Consider the following 19,601-nt stretch of genomic DNA (forward strand, 5'->3'; position numbering starts at 1 on the left):
CATGCCTTCCTAGAGACTTTTTATTCAGTAATATGAAATGGAGTTGACCTCATTCATCTTCTCTCTCAGAGTTAGAAGCCAGGAGCAACTGAACTCAGAGAAGACTAGAAACACTAGAGCTCTCTCCCTACTGCTAATTTGCCTCATCCCTTACATAGGGCAGGGTATTCACCTCCATCTATGAGGAAAGAGTCTCATATCAGTGAACTCTGGGAATGAGGTTACAGACATTATAAAATATGGTCTATGAGTAAGAAACGAGAGAGGTCAAAGGGTGATAGGGACTATTTATCCTCTCCATATTTACTGGCTCCTTCCCTACTGCCTATAAATATGCCCCAGCTTCCTCATGTTTAAAAAATCTTCACTTGATCCCACCATTCTACTTGATTCTACCATAGCTGTCATTACATAGCTTTCCTCCTGTGTATGGCTAAAATACTTTAGAAAACTCTCAATTCTCAGTGCATCAATTTCTTCTCTTCTGACATTCTTCTAAACCTTCTGCAATCTGGCTTCTGACCTCATTATTCAACTGAAATCAATCTCTCCAATATTATCAATAATCTCTGTCACATCTAATGGCCTTTTCTCAATCACAAACCTCTTTAATCTCTCTGTATTAGATCTTGTAGTTGACCTCATTCAGGATATTCTGCTCTAAGTTTTTGTGACATTGCTCACTCTTCTTTTTCTCCTACATGCCTGATTACCCTTTACTGGATATTTGGCCCTAGCATGCTCACTTTTCATGGGTTCTCACAAAGCTCTTTCCTCCCCGCTCTTTCATTTCTCATTTATGTTGGTTGGTGATCTCATCAGCTCCCCATCGATTTCATTATTCTCACTGCAGATAATTCCTCAATTTTTATTTCTACCACATCTCTCTGCTAGGCTCCTTTACATATTTCCACCTTCCTCTTAGACATCTCAAATTAAAAGCCCCATTGGTATTTCAAATACATGCCCAAAAAAGAATTCATTATCTTCCCCTACCCAAAACTTTCTCCCCTTCTCAACTTCCCTATTACTATGAAAGCTACTCCCATAGTCTCAATCACACAGGACTTCCACTTCAGTGTTAATTTGATTCTTCACTCGTTTTCATTCCCACATACCAATAAACTGCCAGATCTTGCCACTTCTACTTCCACAATATGCCTTGCACCTGATCCCTCTTCTCAGTTCATAGGACTCATCTCCTTTTATCTAGTTTATTGCAAAGCCTCCTAATTGATTTCTATGCCTCATCTCTCCCCCCTCTTCACCCTATTCTGCATAGTGCTGCCACAGTATGTTACCCTTCTATCTTTATCCACTGTACTTACTATCATACTTCCTGATCAATAAATTTTGGTGTCTTCTTATTGCCTCCTGAAACCAATATAAACTTTTCTCTTTAGCTCTTAAAGTCTGCAACCTGTGCCCAACCTTTAAGTCCAGGCTCAGTGTAGTTACTCCCCCTCTTGCATTCTGTCAACAGATTAGCACAATCACTGCCCTTTCACTGATCCCAGATCCAATCCATATGTCAGAGTTGTGGCTACTGCAAGGAATGTGGACTCTGTCCATACTATAACTTCTTGGAGTCATGGGTGAGAGCTAGGTAAAAGGCAGACACCAAAGATGCATGAGCAACCCTGAAAAGGGCCTGGAAAGCCCTCATACCAGAAGTATGAATCCTTCTTGAACACTCCATACACCCCAGGGGAAAGGAACAGAACACATACTCTAGCTATCACTTCTCCCACCCCAAAGCTGTAAACTAGCTTTCCCCAATTCCTAATTTCTTGTGTCCTCTCTTTCCACTGCCTTCTGGAACTGATGAAAACTTTCCTGTCATCCTAGTTGCCTTCTTTTCACATTCCTGCCATCTTTTCACATGCACTAAAAATACTTGCAGACCCTCCTTTTGCCACTGTCCCTCAGCAATTACCTCTTTAACTTTAAAGCAAACTTTTCTTGTGATCTATGCACCTGCAGGGCACTCATCCTCCTTTTCAAAAGTTCAATACCTGGCTTAGAGTCTTATTCTCTCCCCCAAGCCTTTCTCCCTTTTAAACACTCTAGTATCCCAGCACCTCAGTCTATTGTAATTTCATGACTATTGTTTGAGGCTGTATCTTTCTCCTTAGAAAATCCAGATTTGGAAGGCAACTAGCTGGCTCAGTGAATATCAAGGCAGACCTAGAGAAAGGAGGTCCTGGTTTTGGCAAATTGCTTAACCCCAATTGCCTAGCCCTTACCACTCTTCTGCCTTGTGACCAATATGCAGTATTGATTCTATGACAGAAAAGGAAGGAAGGAAGGAAGGAAGGAAGGAAGGAAGGAAGGAAGGAAGGAAGGAAGGAAGGAAGGAAGGAAGGAAGGAAGGAAGGAAGGAAGGAAGAAAGGAAGAAAGGAAGAAAGGAAGAAAGGAAGAAAGGAAGAAAGGAAGAAAGGAAGAAAGGAAGAAAGAAAGAAAGAAAGAAAGAAAGAAAGAAAGAAAGAAAGAAAGAAAGAAAGAAAGAAAGAAAGAAAGAAAGAAAGAAAGAAAGAAAGAAAGAAAGAAAGAAAGAAAGAAAGAAAGAAAGAAAGAAAGAAAGAAAGAAAGAAAAAGAGAAAGAAAGACATTTTTGGAGAGGAGGCAGAGCCAAGATGGAGTAGAAGAGACACCAAAGCAATATCTCTCTGAAAATCCCCTCCAAGTAACCTTAAATTAACACTTCAGAATGAATACTGTGAAGATTGGATTTAGCTATCTCCTGATTGTAACAATGAAGGTACTTAGATCTTCCTTTATTGTGAAGATTAAATTGTTTTTTGTTTGTTTGTTTGTTTTTAAACCCTTACCTTCCATCTTGGAGTTAATCCAAGGCAGAAGAGTGGTAAGGGCTAGGAAATGGGGGTTAAGTGACTTGCCCAGGGTCACATAGCTGGGAAGTATCTGAGGTCAGATTTGAACCTAGGGCACCCCCTCTCTAGGGCTGGCTCTCAATCCACTGCACTACCTAGCTGCCCCCAGATCTATCCATTTTAACCACAAAAAGGTATGAACTAACTACAAAATGGTGTGAACGCCCATTTCATACATTGAGTGGGCAGTCCTGGAGAGGAGTGTCTACTGTGATTGATAGACATAAAAATTTAGGGGAGGTGACACAAGAGAAAAAGGTCTTTAAATAGAGGAAACAGAGGTACACAAGGATCAACAGAGAGATCGAGATCATTCAGTCACTTGGAGTTGAACTGGAAGATAGACACTTGAGGAGAGACTGGAAGACAGACACTCAGACTTGAAGTGATGACACATGGCTGTGGAACTGGACCCCAGGAGGACCTGGTGCAGGAGACCTCAGACTGCTTTCCTTTTAGACAGTTACGATGGTGAGTGTAAAGGCTGACTTAGTTCCTTGCCCTTTCTGGAGGTGTGAACCTCAAGGAAAGGCCCATTGTCTTGAGACTCCTTTCCCCTCTCTGGGGCTTAGAATTTCTACCTGGCTCTGAGAAAGCCAGAGCTCTATCTGCCTCTCTGTCTCCCCTTTTCACTCTTCCTTAATATCTTCCCTCTATTGTAAAAATAAACTACCATAAATTCCATTTACTTTAGTAATTCATTTTGGGATTTAGAAATATAAAACATAAAAACATAACAATTTTAACAAAAACTCATTCAAGAAAACAATGAAGGGCAGTTGGGTAGCTCAGTAGATTAAAAGCCAGGCCTCAAGATGGGAGGTCCTAAGTTCACCTCTGGCCACAGACACTTCCTAGCCATGTGACCCTGGGCAAGTCTCTTAAGCCCCATTGCCTAGCACTTATCACTCTTCTGTCTTGAAACCAATACATAGTATTGATTCTAAGGTCAAAGGTAAGGGTTTAAAAAAAAGAAAAAGAAAAGTGCGTTAAAAATTAAAATTGGACAAGTGAGACATCAAGAAACAATAAAATCAAATCAAAAGAATGAAATAATAGAAGAAACTGTTAAATATCCCATTGGAAAAATAACTGAACTAGAAAATAGATCCAATAGAGATAATTTCAGAATTATGGAACTATCTGGAAGCTATGATTTTTTTGAAGCCCAGATATATTCTAAGATCATCAAATCATCAAAATTACCAATTATCAAAATAAATGTTATCTATTATTACAAGAAAGTATCAAAGAAAATGCCTCAGGAAGGGAGAAGGGAAGGAGAGAATTTGGACCTTGTAATTTCAGAAAATATAAGTTAAAAATTGTTATGATATGGAATTGGGAAAAGTAAAATATTAAATATTTTTAAATACCTAATAAAAAAAAGAAAATGCAAATTACAAAGTTTTAACCTGGTCCTTAGCAGACAGCACAGAGAGGATTTTTTTTTTTTGTTACATAGATAAGTATGGATTTTGGAAAGCATAAAGAGAAAATACAGAAGTAGGAGCATTCTTCACACTCTATACATGAATGAATACAGATTCACTTTGTTGGCTTACAGATCTCAAATATGGTTTTGAACTTCCTCCTAACTTTTGTTGCCTGCTGCTCTTCATTTTTCTTCCCTCTACCAAGTTTCTCATGATAATATTACAGCTGCTGCTGCTTCTTCCTGAAAGAAGCAGTCTCATCCCTTCAGAGTAAAATCATCCTGTTCAGCTGACTCATTTTTGACTGGTTGTTCTTATCAGCCATCTTGTTCAAAAGGATCACTTAGATAGGTGTGAGACTTGCACACTCACCTTTCTTCACAAAAGGCCCACAGCTCATAATCCTAAGAGAGTTAGGCTCATTGATTCTCATTTATCTCTTCCCTGAATGAGGGCATAAACAATATATTCACCTCTGTGGTCAAGCCAAGCCTTAGCCAAGGTGGAGTAGTTTATCCTGTGAAACCTGTGCTGAGGGTTGAATGCGAAAGCTGTGTCCCATCCATCATTCAATTGAAACCATCCCACCTCTAAGACCCCATCCCCTGTGGGAGGCTGGCCCACCCCACAGCAATCACATTAGAAAAAATGTTAAGAAACCTTTTTTTCCTTTTTTTTCTGACAAGTCAGTTTGACCAGAGTGCTCTCTGTAGCTTCTTACATTCAATTTTCCTACTATTGCCTGCATTGAGTGTGGAATTGGCAGGGAAACTTGGTAGTTTCAAGAGTTTGATCCAGCTGGTGCTGCCGAAGAAGGGAAGTCTCCCTTTAGCAGCCAGCTATCAGAAGGAAAATTAAAGCCTATCAATTCTAGCCTAATCTATTATTAATTAATATATTAATATTTATTCCTAGAAAACTCTTTATTACTTCATTTATCTGCTACTAAATGATTAGCTTAAATATTAATCTCAAGTATTAAAGTTGATTCAATTCAGCTGTTAAACTTACTAATAGCTGGGACTGTCTCTGACTACAAAATCAGATCAATCCACCACCGTTTTGGCTTAATGATTATACTTCTCAATCAGTAATCATCCCTAATCAATAGTCAAACTTACAAAATTTTGAGAGGGAAGAAGGCCCTTTTTCCCCAGCAGGAGCTCACTGAAGCTAACAGCTGTCTCCAGAGGGCCATCATAGGGTGGGAGAGTTCTTAGGTTTGCCAGGGCTCTCTTTCAACCCCCTTCCCCCAAACACCAAGAGAGCGTTATCCTTTGAACTAGGGCTCAAACTAAAGTCAAAGGTTTCAAGTATTGCTGTGGTTGTGTCTTCAGAGCACAAAGCAGAACTCTGCAATTAACCAGTGAATTGAACCAGTGTGTACCTAGAGGTGGAATAATCCAGATCCCTAAATGCATTTGTGGGAAGCTGACTCAGTTGTTTTGATTTTCTGCTGCAGGTGCAATTGATCCAGGTGATGCCAAATGGTAATTTCCTTTGGTCCTGGGTGGGCATTCCTTTTTCACAGGGAGTCTGTTCTCAATTCAAGCTTCCTCTAATGCCCCATCTGGAGTGAAGGTGACTCTGAATTCTCAACCAATCAGTCAGTAAGTAAAGATCTATTAAGCACAGGCTATATTCTAAGCATTGTGCTGCATCATGAAATCTCAAAGGCAGAACCAGAACAGTGAGTACCAACTCTGATAGAGCCAACCTAAGTGGAAAGACTTCAAAGCCAGGCCCAGAGCCAGGCTGTGTATATGGTTATTGGGTGTGTATCAGACCAGCCAGGAGCATAATCATTCCATATGATGGTATTTGGAAGTGAGTGGAAACCCAGTCATGAACTAGGATGTGGAGGCTACGCCTTATGACATGCCCAGTCTTTCGAAATATTGCTGGAGGTGTATTTTAGAGACCTTGGGCTCCGGATATTTTTTGCTTGCTTCCAGGCAACCACATGAGAGAATTAGAAGGTGACTTCTGGATGTATATGAATCATAAGCTTGTAATAGAAGAACCCACTATTGTTCTGGGAAAGCTAATGATCAGGATAACAGTAACTTTGCCTGTGGACGGAATGATCTGGGTCCAGCTATGGAAACTTTGGCCAAGAGTAGTATAAATGTAGTTTTAAGAACTCGGTTTCCCTATCTGTAAAATGGGGATAACAATAATACCTCCTTCCCAGGGTTGTTGCGAGGATCCCAGGAGATAATTATAAAGCTCTTTGCAGACCTCAAAAAAATATTTAGCAATAAAAAACTGTATTTTGTCACTGTCAACTAACAACAATGTCAATTACTTGACTATGAACAAATGATGATCCACTATGCTGGCTAAAGTTCCTCACAAATTCTTTTATTTTTTTCACAGACAATTTCTTCAGTATAGGCTGGATCATGAAACCCTCCAATAAAATCTATTTCCAGGACTATTTACTTTATAAGCCAGAGTGAATCCAATACTACTGATTTGGTCTATTAGAAGCTGATGCTGCCTATCTTGGATTCTCCCCTTACTAGAGAAAAAAAATGGGGGAATGGAATCTTGACCTCCTGCCAATAGGACCCCCTCATGTGTGAACATGAATAATTGTTCAACTGATGAGTTTTATGGCTTAGGTCAGAGTCTGGTGGGGGAAAGCTCATAACATCCCAGGGAATCTTATTGCCCACTCTTTCCTTCTTGCCAGTGGTTTTTCTCCTCCTGAGCTTTTAAACTGCTTTTTGGGAATTGCTTCCTCCTGAAGGTAGTGGAATATCATGTTAATACAATGATGGTTTGTTTGAACTGTTGTGTTCTAAGTGATTCATTATAGTAAATATTAATAGTGACCTGGACACAGGAGTATACAAAATCAGGCTCCGAGTCTCTCTGACTCTCTCTTCCTTTCTGGCCAGAAACCTGTTTTGAGCTGTGTCTCTAGTTGGCTAGGACAAGAGTTAATTTCCTCTTTTCTTCCTCTTCCTCTTCCTCCTCCTCACTTTGATGACTATATTTCAGTACCGTTGGTTTCCTTTGTATTCCTAAGTAGTTTATTTTATATATTTAAAATCATTGCTATTAGTTCTTCTGGCAGCCAAGATGATAGAATAGTATGCTCTGAGCTCACCCAAACTTATCTCCAAACGACCATAAAAAAAAACCCAAACCAAGCTAAAAATACCTCAAAACAAATTTTGGAGCAGCAGAACCAACAAAAGACAGAGTGAAGCAGAGCTTCAGTCAAAGAAAACATGGAAAGACATGAGAAAGGACCAGTCTTGCTAGGTAGGGTAAGAGGGAGAGAGCAATGGAACCAGTATCATGGGGAGCAGCCCAGCGCATGTAGAGTAGACCAACACATGTGACATCAAATCATAAAATAAATAAATAAGTAAGAGAAAATTATTGTTCTAAGAAAAGGTCCACAGGCTTCATTAGACTGCCAAAGAGATCTGTGACCCAAAAAAGTCAAGAACACTTACTCTAGGAAAGAGGATCTGGGCACAGCACTGAGCCAGGCTCAAAGTTTGCCTTACACAGACACATAAGAAAAGTCAAATACAACAACAAAATTTTTTGAAGAAGCAAAAGAAGAAAAAAATGGATTTGGGACAGCTAGGTAGCAGAGTGGATAGAGGGCCAGTCAGGAGGAGCTGAGTTCAAAGCTAGCCTCAAACTCTTTCCCAGATGTGTGATTCTGGACAAGTCAATTACCTAGTTCTTGTTCTTAATTCTAAGACAGAAAGTAAGAGTTTTCAAGAGGAAAAAAAGAAAAGAGAGAATTGGATTTGTCATACCCACCTCTTATATTTCCCCCATTAGTTCCCCGATAATTCTAGATGTGCTTGTGTGACCTTAGGTAAGTCACTCAACCTTTTTGGGAGGAAGTTTCTTCATCTGTAAAAATAGAGAGTTAGAGAAATTTTAGGTCTCTTTTCGCTCTGTGATCTATAGTGCCATTACACTATGCATCAATAACTTCCAAATGGGCACTCAAATACAAAATATCACACCAGAAAAAGTGTGTGTGTGTGTGTGTGTGTGTGTGTGTGTGTGTGTGTAAATAAATGATGAATTTTTTCACAATTATGACTTTGGGGTGTATGGGGTTTTCAGGGAGGGCTATCAGCTCTGGTAGAGGGATTTCTAAACCCTTTTCATGCCTTCTCATTCTTCTTTAGTGACCACCTTTCACCTAACTCTGACCTGTGGCTCTAACAAGCTGTAGCATGTACAGAGGCCACTGTAAAACTCAGAGAGGCTGAAACAGATTGAAGGTAACTTATGGAACACAAATATGTCAATGAGTTAGGGAAATTTCTACTCCAAGCATATGAAGACTTCCCCCAGGAATGGATAGATAAGAATAATTTCTTCTAAAGGTCATGAAGGTGGCTGAAGAAGGGCCTGTGGACTACTTAGAGCTTGGTTAGAAATCAAGATACCAAGATCATCCACTGCATTCTGGGCCATTGCCAATTATCTTGATTTTTGTCTTGCCACTCAATTTTGATTACTCTGGAAAAGAGAGTGAGACTGATGACTTTGTATAATTTTGCCTCACTTAAATCCAACTCAAGAGCAATTAAGATAACTTAGATGTCAATGGTCCTCTTTTTGAAAAGGAAGAGCAGGGACAGCTAGGTGGCTCATTAGATAGATAACCATGCCTGCAGATGGGAGGACTGGGGTTCAGATCTGGCCTCAGATATTTCCTAGCTCTGTGACCCTAGATAAGTCACTTAACCCCAATTGCCTAGCCCTTATCACTTTTTTACCTTAGAATTCATACTCATTATCCATTCTAAAATAATGGTTTAAAAAAGGAAAAAAAAGGCAAAAGGAAGGTTGAATAACGATGGCTAGACAGAGAATTCTCAGTCAAATAAGAGATGAAGTAAATCACAGAAGATATAATAATAGATCAAGATGGTCAGCAAACTGGCCCAAGGATCAAATATATCCCCCCCCATTTTATATGGCATATTGCAATATGATTGGTTCTTGCATTTTCAAAATAGTTTGCATTTTAAGTATAAATTTTTAATAAAGCTACATTTTAAAATAAAGTTGTATTTTTTAAAAAATTATATAACTTTAAAAATAATTTTATTTAAAGTTCTCTAAAAATTTAAAAATAAAGATTGCTTTTCAACATAATCTTAAATAGAGAGCTATAATCACCGTGGAAGCTGTGGCAGGGGTGGCCCCTGGAGGCTGAGAAGGAAGAGTAGGAAGCCGAGCTAGACTCCGCCCAGGGGCATTGAACTTGCACCCCTCCACTACTAGCTCTTCAGTCCCTGGCTGCAGCTTCCAAGACCAGCCCGAGAATAATGACTCTTCATGATCCATATCTTATTTTTTTTAATGAATAAAATTTTTATTTGGTCAATTTCAAACATTATTCCTGGGATACAAAAATCATTTTCTATTCCTCCCTCCCCTCCCACCACCCCTCTCATAGCCAACGCACAATTCCACTGGGTATTACATGTGTCCTTGATCCAAACATATTTCCATGTTGTTGGTATTTTCACTAGGATGTCCATTTAGAGTCTACATCACCAACCATATCCCCTCGACCTCTGTAGTCAAGCAATTGCCTTTCCTCGATGTTTTTACTCCCACAGTTTGTCCTCTGCTTGTGGATGGTGTTTTTTCTCCTGGATCCCTCCAGATTGTTCAGGGACATTGCATTGACACTAATGGAGAAGTCCATTACATTCAATTGTACCACAGTGTATCAGTCTCTGTGTACAATGTTCTCTTTTTCTGCTCTTTTCACTCTGCATCACTTCCTGGAGGTTGTTCCAGTTCACATGGAATTCCTCCACTTTATTATTCCTTTGAGCACAATAGTATTCCATCACCAACATATACCGCAATTTGTTCAGCCATTCTCCAATTGAAGGGCATCCCCTCGTTTTCCAATTTTTGGCCACCACAAAGAGTGGCAGCTATGAATATTCTTGTACAAGTCTTTTTCCTTATTATCTCTTTGGGGTACAAACGCAGCAGTGCTATGGCTGGATCAAAAGGTAGGCAGTCTTATAGCACCCTTTGGTCATAGTTGCAAATTGCCCCCTAGAATGGTTGGATCAATTCACAACTCCACCAACAATGAATTAATGTCCCTACTTTGCCACATCCCCTCCAGCATTCATTACTTTCCATAGATGTCATGTGTAAACCTTAAAATTTCTTAGACTTATGAATGTTGGAAATTTCCCCATTGAGAAATTTCATACTTGAAAAAATTTCCTACTGATAGTAAGAACTCTATTGGAATATGAAACTCCTTGGCATGGGAGGATCCTTCTCCTCCCTACTTAAGACTACTTTAGGACAGAAACCTTTTGCTAAACAATGGAAAGGGCTTTGACCTATGCTTAAGCATAGAACAGGAAGTTCTTTGAGTCATGATTAATTTTAGAATTGATACAATAGAGATACTTGGAATGACAGAACCAGGTCTTGGAAACTACAATCTCCACCCTACTCAGGGTAACAGGATTTAAGAAGGGCTGCAGCAAAGAAAGATCAAGAGTTAATTATTTGAGAATATGACCTTCAACAGACATGTGCAAAGGGGGAAGACCTCTGGGCGGTCCCGGGTTAAGCTAGAACCACCATTGGCACAGGGGAGACATCAACAGTGATTGGTAGATGTGAGAACTGAGGGGAGGGAACTTAGATTGTTTGCTTAAAGATAGCAGGGTCTGAGGACAGGGAGGAATTTTTGCTCTGAAGGAGGAGAGTTCCTGGAGGGGGAGTTTTTGCTCTAAGGAGGTCTGAGAGGAGAGAGGTCCTGAAGGGAGAGCTCCTGGAGAGGTCTTGAAGGAGGCAGTGGAAGGAGAACTCAGGAGGCGTCAGGAGGAGAATTCTCTGGAAACATTTCTTGAAAGGAGGCTCTCTTGAAGGTGGAGCCTGAGGTTGGCATGAGTAGCCTTACCTAGAGAGATCTTGGGTGAGTAATAAAACCAACTAACTGATTTATCTCTTAGGACTGAGGTCTAGGCCTTATTGGCTTGAGACCTTTCATTCTTATTCCTTTCTTACTTTCTCTCTTTTTCTATTGATTAATCAGTGTATTATAAATTAAATTTCTCTATAAAACCCAGTTGGCGTGGGCCAATTCATAAATTGGGAATATATTCCCTGGCGACCATCTTATATTTATATATCCCAAGACACAGTAGAAAACATATTTCAGCGGTCATAACTGATATATCTATATATTACTTTTGCTCCCAAACATTTTAATTATCACAGTTTATGGCTCCCACTCTCTTATCTACAGCTATTTAACGCTCAAAACTATTTTAAATATAACACGTTAGCCAATCTGCTAGGTGTGAGGTGACACCTCAGAGTTGTTTTGATTTGCATCTCTCTGATTATAAGAGATTTAGAACACTTTTTCATGTGTTTATTAATGGTTTTGATTTCTTTAACTGACAATTGCCTATTCATGTCCCTTGCCCATTTATCAATTGGGGATTGGCTTGATTTTTTGTACAATTGATTTAGCTCTTTCTAAATTTGAGTAATTAGACCTTTGTCAGAGGTTTTTGTTATGAAAATTGTTTCCCAGTTTTTTATTTCCCTTTGGATTTTGGATACATTGGTTTTGTTTGTAAAAAAAAACTTTTTAATTTGATGTAGTCAAAATTATTTATTTTACATTTTGTGACTCTTTCTAAGTCTTGCTTGGTTTTAAAATCTTTCCCCTCCCAAAGGTCTGACATGTATACTTTTCTGTTCACATAATTTACTTATAGTTTCCTTCTTTACATTCAAGTCATTCCCCCATTCTGAGTTTATCTTGGTATAGGGTGTGAGGTGTTGATCCAAACCTAATCTCTTCCACATTGTCTTCCAATTTTCCCAGCAGTTTTTACCAAATAGTGGTTTCCCCCCAAAGCTGGGATCTTTGGGCTTATCATAGACTGTCTTGCTGAGGTCACTTGCCCCAAGTTTATTCCACTGATCCTCCTTTCTGTCTCTTAGCCAGTACCAAATGGTTTTGATGAGCATTGCTTTATAATATAGTTTGAGATCTGGTACTGCAAGGCCACCTTCCTTTGTATTTTTTCCAGTATTTCCCTGGATATCCTTGATCTTTTGATCTTCAAAACGAACTTTGTTATGGTTTTTTTCTAATTCATTACAAAAGTTTTTTGGAAGTTCCATGGGTATGGCACTAAATAAGTAAATTAATTTGGGTAGGATTGTCATTTTTATTATGTTAGCTCATCCTAACCATGAGCAGTTAATGTTTTTTCCAATTGCTCAGATCTAGTTTTAGTTGTGTGGAAAGCGTTTTGTAGTTGTATTCATATAGTTCCTGTGTTTGTCTCAGCAGATAGATTCCTAAGTATCTTATATTGTCTAGGGTAATTTTGAATTGGATTTCTCTTTCTAGTTTTTGCTTCTGAGCTGTGTTGGACATATATAGAAATGCTGATGACATATGTGGGTTTATTTTGTATCCTGCAACTTTGCTAAAGTTGTTGATTATTTCCACTAGCTTTTTAGCTGATTCTCTAGGATTCTTTAAGTAGACAATCATATCATCTGCAAAGAGTGATAGCTTGATCTCTTCATTGCCAATTTTAATACCTTCTATTTCTTTTTCTTCTCTAATTGCTACTGCTAGTGTTTCTAGTACAGTGTTAAATAATAGAGGTGATAATGGGCATCCTTGTTTCATTCCTGATCTTATTGGGAATGCATCTAGTTTATCCCCATTGCAGATGATGTTTGCTGATGGTTTTAGATAGATACTGTTTATTATTTTTAGGAAAGACCCTTCTATTCCTATACTTTCTAGTGTTTTCAATAGGAATGAGTGTTGTATTTTGTTTAAGGCTTTTTCTGTGTCTATTGAGATAATCATGGGATTTTTGTTGGTTTGCTTGTTGGTATGGTCAATTCTGTGGATGGTTTTCCTAATATTGAACCATCCTTGTATTCCTGGTATAAATCCCACCTGATTATAGTGAGTAACCCTCGTGATGACTTGCTGGAGACTTTTTGCTAGTATCTTATTTAAGATTTTTGCATCTATGTTCATTAAGGAGATTGGTATGTAGTTTTCTTTTTCCATTTTTGACCTGCCTGGCTTTGGAATCAGTACCATATTTGTGTCATAAAAGAAAATTGGTAGAACTCCCTTTTTGCTTATTATGTCAAATAGTTTGTATAGTATTGGGATTAGCTGTTCTTTGAATGTTTAATAAATTCACTTGTGAATTCATCTGCCCCTGAGGATTTTTTCTTAGGGAGTTCTTTGTTGGCCTGTTCAATTTCTTTTTCTGATATGTAATTATTTAAGAATTCTATTTCTTCTTCTATTAATCTAGGCAATTTAGATTTTTGTAAATATTCATCCATATCACCTAGATTGGTATATTTATTGCCATATAATTGGGCAAAATAGTTTTTAATAATTGCCCTAATTTCCTCTTCATTGGAAGTGAGTTCTCCCTTTCCATCCCTGATACTGTTAATTTGGTTTTCTTCTTTCCTCTTTTTTATTAGATTGACCAGTACTTTGTCTATTTTGTTTGTTTTTTCAAAATACCAGCTTCTAGTTTTATTTATTAGTTCAATCATTCTGTCACTTTCAATTTTATTAATTTCTACCTTAATTTTTAGGATCTCTCATTTGGTTTTCTTCTGGGGGGTTTTGATTTGTTTGCTTTCAAGTTTTTTGATTTGTATGTCCAATTCATTGATCTCTGCCCTCCCTAATTTGTTCATATATGAACTCAAGGATATAAATTTTCTCCTGAGCATTGCTTTGGCTGCATCCCATAGAGTTTGAAAGGATGTCTCATCATTGTCATTTTCTTTAATGAAATTATTAATTGTTTCTATGATTTGTTTGCTAACTAACCAATTTTGGAGAATCATATTATTTAATTTCCAATTAATTTTTGATTTGGCTCTCCATGTTCCCTTTCTGATCATTATTTTTATTGCCTTATGATCTGAAAAGGTTGCATTTATTATTTCTGCTTTTCTGCATTTGTGTGCCATGATTTTATGACCTAGTATATGGTCAATCTTTGTGAATGTACCATGTGCTGCTGAAAAGGTGTATTTCTTTTTGTCCCTATTTATTTTTCTCCATATATCTATTAACTCTAATTTTTCTAAGATTTCATTCACCTCTTTTACCACTTTCTTATTTATTTCTTATTTGATTTATCTAAATTTGATAGTGGTAGGTTCAGGTCTCTCACTAGTATAGTTTTACTATCTATTTCCTCCTTCAATTCTACTAGTTTCTCCATTAGAAATTTGGGTGCTAAATCATTTGGTGCATACATGTTGATTAGTGATATTTCCTCATTATCTATACTCCCTTTTATCAGGATGTATTTACCTTCCTATCCCTTTTAATCAGGTCTATTTTTACTTTGGCTTTGTCTGATATCATGATTTCAACTCCTACCTTCTTTCCATCAGTAGAGGCCCAATAGGTCTTACTCCTACATTTAATTCTGACCTTGTGAGTATCTATCCACCTCAGGGGTGTTTCTTGTAGACAACATATGGTATGATTCTGGATTCTAATCCCCTCTCCTATTCATCTACATTTTATGGGTGAGTTCATCCCATTCATATTCAGAATTATAATTGTCACTTGTGAATTTCCTAGTATTTTGATATCCTCTCCTAGTTATGTCCTTTCTTCTTTTGTTATAACCTTTTAAACCAGTGGTTTACTTTTAATCAATCCCCCTAATCCCTTCCCTTGATATTCTTCCCTTTCTGGTCCCTCCCTTTTTGTTCCCTTCTTGTTTTTTTAGGGTCTGTTAAGTTCCTTCCCCCCTCTCCTTTCCTTCCTTTTTGTACTCCCTCCCTTCTCCCCCCCCTTAGTTTTCCCTTATTCCTTACCATGTAGGATAAGATAGACTTCAAGATCCCAAGGGATCTAGATGCTCTTCCCTCTCAGAACTGATTTCACTGAGAGTAATGGTTGAGTATTGCCTATTAGCACTCTCTTCCTCTCCCTCTTATAAGAGTATTCTTCCCCTCCCCTTTCCATGTGTATCATTGTATGGCAAAGATTATTCTATTTATTTTATTTCTTTAAGTATCTCTTGGTACCATCATCTTTTCCCCCCACCCTCTTTGTTTTTTTGCATATCATTTTATAGCCCTTAGTGCCCCAATCTTTTCCTATCAGTGATTCTTCGAATTACTATAACAATGAATACAATTTTGAGAGTTACAAATATCATTTCCCCATATATTAATATATATAATTTGATCTAATTGTAGCCCTTAAAGAAGAGAGTTTGAATAAAAAAAACATTTTTCTCCTTTTCCCTTTCTTTCATATTTACCTTTTCATGTTTCTCTTGATCTTTGTGTTTGGATATCAAAATTTCCACTTAGTTCTGGTCTTTTCTTTACAAATACTTGGAAATCTTCTATTTTGTTGGATGCCCATACTTTCCCCTGGAAGTATATAGTCAATTTTGATGAATAGGTAATTCTTGGTTGAAGACCCAGTTCTCTTGCCTTTCTGAATATTGTGTTCCAGGCCTTGTGATCCTTTAGTGTGGAAGCTGCCAGATCTTGTGTGATCCTGGTTGGTGCTCCTTGGTATCTGAATTTCCTCTTTTTGGCTTCTTGTAGAATTTTCTCCTTTGCTTGAAAGCTCTGGAATTTGACAATTATGTTCCTAGGAGCTGTTTTGGGGGGATTTAGTGTAGAGGGTGTTCTATGAACTCTTTTAATGTCTATTTTTCTCCCTTGTTCAAGAACATCAGGGCAGTTTTCTTGGATGATTTCTTGTAGTATGGTGTCAAGATTTCTGTTTATTTCTGGATTTTCAGGTAGACCAATGATTCTCAAATTGTCTCTCCTCTGTTTTCCTGATCTGTCACCTTGTCAGTGAGATATTTCATGTTTTCTTCTATTTTGTCAGTCTTTTGACTTTGCTTTATTAATTCTTACTGTTTTGCAAGATCATTGGTTTCCAGTTGCTCAATTCTGGTCCTTAAGGCCATGTTTTCTCTTATAATCATTTGGTTTTCTACTTTAAACTTTTGGTATTCAGCTATGATTTCTTGCCTTTTTTGCACCATTTCCCACTTATCTTGCCAGAAGGCTTCCATCTTTTTGATAAGCGCCAATTTAAATTCTTCCAGAGCTTGTGGACAATTTCCATTTTTAGAAGGTTTTGCCTTTTAATTTCATCCTGCATTTCCTCTGTAGCCTGGGTTTTCCTTCCGTAAAAATTTTTGGGGGTCACTGATTGGGGGAAGGGGGGGTTGGAAGGATTTTGAGGCTCCTGTGCACAATTATCCATCACTATGGATGTTTTTCCTTCCCTTTTTAGTCAGAAATCTGAGTGAACTGGGCAGGTTCTCTGTGTATGGAGTTAAGGAGCAAGGATTTTGCCTGAGGCAAGCTCTCAAATCTCCAGTCCTTTGCAGCTCTTCTCTGTGCTACCTTCCCAGGGCTCCCAAGGTCTGTGCTCCCCTGCCCACCTGGGTTTCCAGTCTAGCTGCTTTCAAGGGTAGGTCTCTGATGGTCCTAGTCAGCTCCCAAGGACCTAGAGGTGCCCCTTGCTCACTCTAGAGGTGCCCCTCACTTGCCAGTTCTGGCGTGCGCTGACTCTGGCTCCATAGGTGGAGTGGGGAAGGGTGGATCAGCTCACATTTAGATGTAAGCTTTTTCACCCTCTTATGGTGTGAAAATGCCCAAATCCCACATTGCTTCAATGCTGAGCCCTACTGTGCAGTTCCTCTGTTCTTCTGAAAATGATTTTTAAGGACTTTTTTTTTTTAAACCCTTACCTTCCATCTTGGAGTCAATACTGTGTATTGGCTCCAAGGCAGAAGAGTGGTAAGGGCTAGGCAATGGGGGTCAAGTGACTTGCCCAGGGTCACACAGCTGGGAAGTGGCTGAAGCCAGATTTGAACCTAGGACCTCCCGTCTCTAGGACTGGTTCTCAATCCACTGTGCTACCCAGCTGCCCCCAGGACTTTTTTAAGGACTGAGGTAGTCTATATCGGTGTTTTCTGGGGAGAGGAAGTGTCCAGCATCTAGACTGCCACCATGCTTACCTGTCCATACCTTATTGATATAAGAATTTATGCACCTTAATTTCCTGTCTATGCCATTGTGCTAATTGAATACTGTTTTGAAATCACAGCTAAAGAACCAGCCAAAGTCTCATTCTTGCCTTAACCATGTTTCAGAGGTTAAATAGTATGTTTGTGGGTGAAATCAAGAACTCTCCTAGCAAAGATCCAGAATTTAGTGAAAAAGAAGAAGATGAATGGATTCTTGTTGACTTTATAGTCAACAGAAGTAAAAGAGGAAGACGTCAGTGAAGAATCTCCAACTTATCATCCTCCAGTTTTTTCCTGTTTGCCAGCTTCGTTGGAATGTTTAGCTACTACTAGTGAATCTTGCTTCATCCCATTGGAGGCCTGACCAATAGAGGAGAGTTGGTTTATTGCCCCTCCCCTATGCTTTACTGCCAATGGATTAACCGCTATCAAAGTGGAAACCAGGCCTTTGGAAAACCTCCTCATTGAGTGAGGCAGCATGCCAGTTTATAATTCCTCTGGAAATCTTTACAAGGCTAGCTGTGAGACGGATGCATTTTATAATCCAAGCAGCCCTCGGGTCAGGAAAAGCTGCTTAAGGCTCACTGGCACAATTGGAAGTATAGAATGAAATGGGGCAACATGTTCATGGCTATGTGGCAGCTCTTGCTGCTCATTCAACTTTCCTCGAATATACCAAGAGCTTTTGTCCCACCCAGTGGATAAAAGAACACAGTGAAAGACATCCTTTGCAGAAATAACCTCCATCGCCAAAATCTTACCAGGGATTGCCACTCTTGACAAACCAAGCACAATGGGTGGTTTCCTCACCAGCCTTGCCAGCGTCAGTACAATTACTGAGGATTCTAAGTCTTAATCATATCAATTTGTTGGTATATTGCTCTTGGTTTTATGCATGAAAGAGTGTGTGTGATGTGTGCCTATGTGCCCGCCTAATGAAGGTGTGTATTTGCAGCTTGACTGATGGTCAATCATTTAAACAGAACTATCTCTAGACAATTTTTAAAATTTACATTCTGTGTATCACACGATGCCTTGCTCTTAAGAGTTCATGGTTTTTTTCCTAAACTTTTCTGGAATGTTTTAGAAACACCAGTACAATTGCAGTGTTTAATATTTTGGGAACATCTGACTCAACTAAGTTATATGTGAGTTAGCTGCCATTTAAAAATATTTTTTTCTTAATGAGTGATGGAATAGGCAGGTTTCTGCTGAATCTTTTTCTTTCTTTTTGTATTACCTAATCAAAAGTTTGAGTAAACAAAATTTCTCAGGGTCAGTCATACACTTTAATGACCAGTACTCAATAATCTTTTCTGTATATAATGAATACGTTTTTTAACACACTAATACAAGTGTTAAAAGGCAATGGTTGCCATGAACATAATGGAAGCATGACTGAATTTATTGAAAGAGAACTTGATATTTTGCTTTTTTCCTCATCAGACATATAGTTAATTTTGATATCAGGTACATTTAGGCTTTAGTTTCTAGATAGGAGTTAGCTATTCTTCTGGTTATTATAATAATGTGGTACAAATATTACAGGTTATTGTGGGACAGGAAGACCTGTTTTATTTTGTAAGATTAAAAGCAGATTTGTGGTTTATACTTACTCTTCTTTTTTGCCTATCGATTGCAGAATTAGAAAATAGCCATTTTTGTTACATAAAAATTAATACAGCCTCTTCGCTTTTACACAATGACAAGTGCGGGTCTTTATTTCCAACCTTGAAATAAGTCATTAAATCCTTCTTTTTCTCTCATTGAGCCTGTGCTGATATGTGATGTGTGTGCATTGGCCCCTGATTTTTAAAAAAATTGCTTCCAGACCAAGATTGTCTTGAATGGAGATTAGTAGCCATGATTTTCTTGGGGTTTTTTTGGCTCTTATTCAATGGGCTGATTTTTTCTGTTTCAGGCAAAATCTTGAACTACTCTAGCCTCTTTTTCCCCTCACTCAATAGAGGAATAAAAATAACTACCTCACAGGGATATTGTGGGGATTATGAAAGTTTGAAGAGGAGTTTTAGATTTCTAGAACTGGACCTTCAATGGAATTCCAAGGAAATAGCTCTACTGAACAAGTTATTTGGTTATAAAATCTCTGCCATAGCTGGACAGGTAGTTTAGGAGAGCATGGTACTAATGAAGCCAAGCTCTGATTTAATTTCTCTTC

General features: G+C 38.4%; 1 pseudogene; it reads left to right on the forward strand.

The window, feature by feature from the left end:
- Nucleotides 1-17,539: 17,539 nt before the first annotated feature.
- Nucleotides 17,540-18,262, forward strand: LOC100013092 (tumor protein p53-inducible nuclear protein 1-like; annotated as a pseudogene).
- Nucleotides 18,263-19,601: the final 1,339 nt, after the last annotated feature.

This window comes from Monodelphis domestica, chromosome 8 (genome assembly GCF_027887165.1).
Source record: "Monodelphis domestica isolate mMonDom1 chromosome 8, mMonDom1.pri, whole genome shotgun sequence".
NCBI lineage: Eukaryota > Metazoa > Chordata > Mammalia > Didelphimorphia > Didelphidae > Monodelphis > Monodelphis domestica.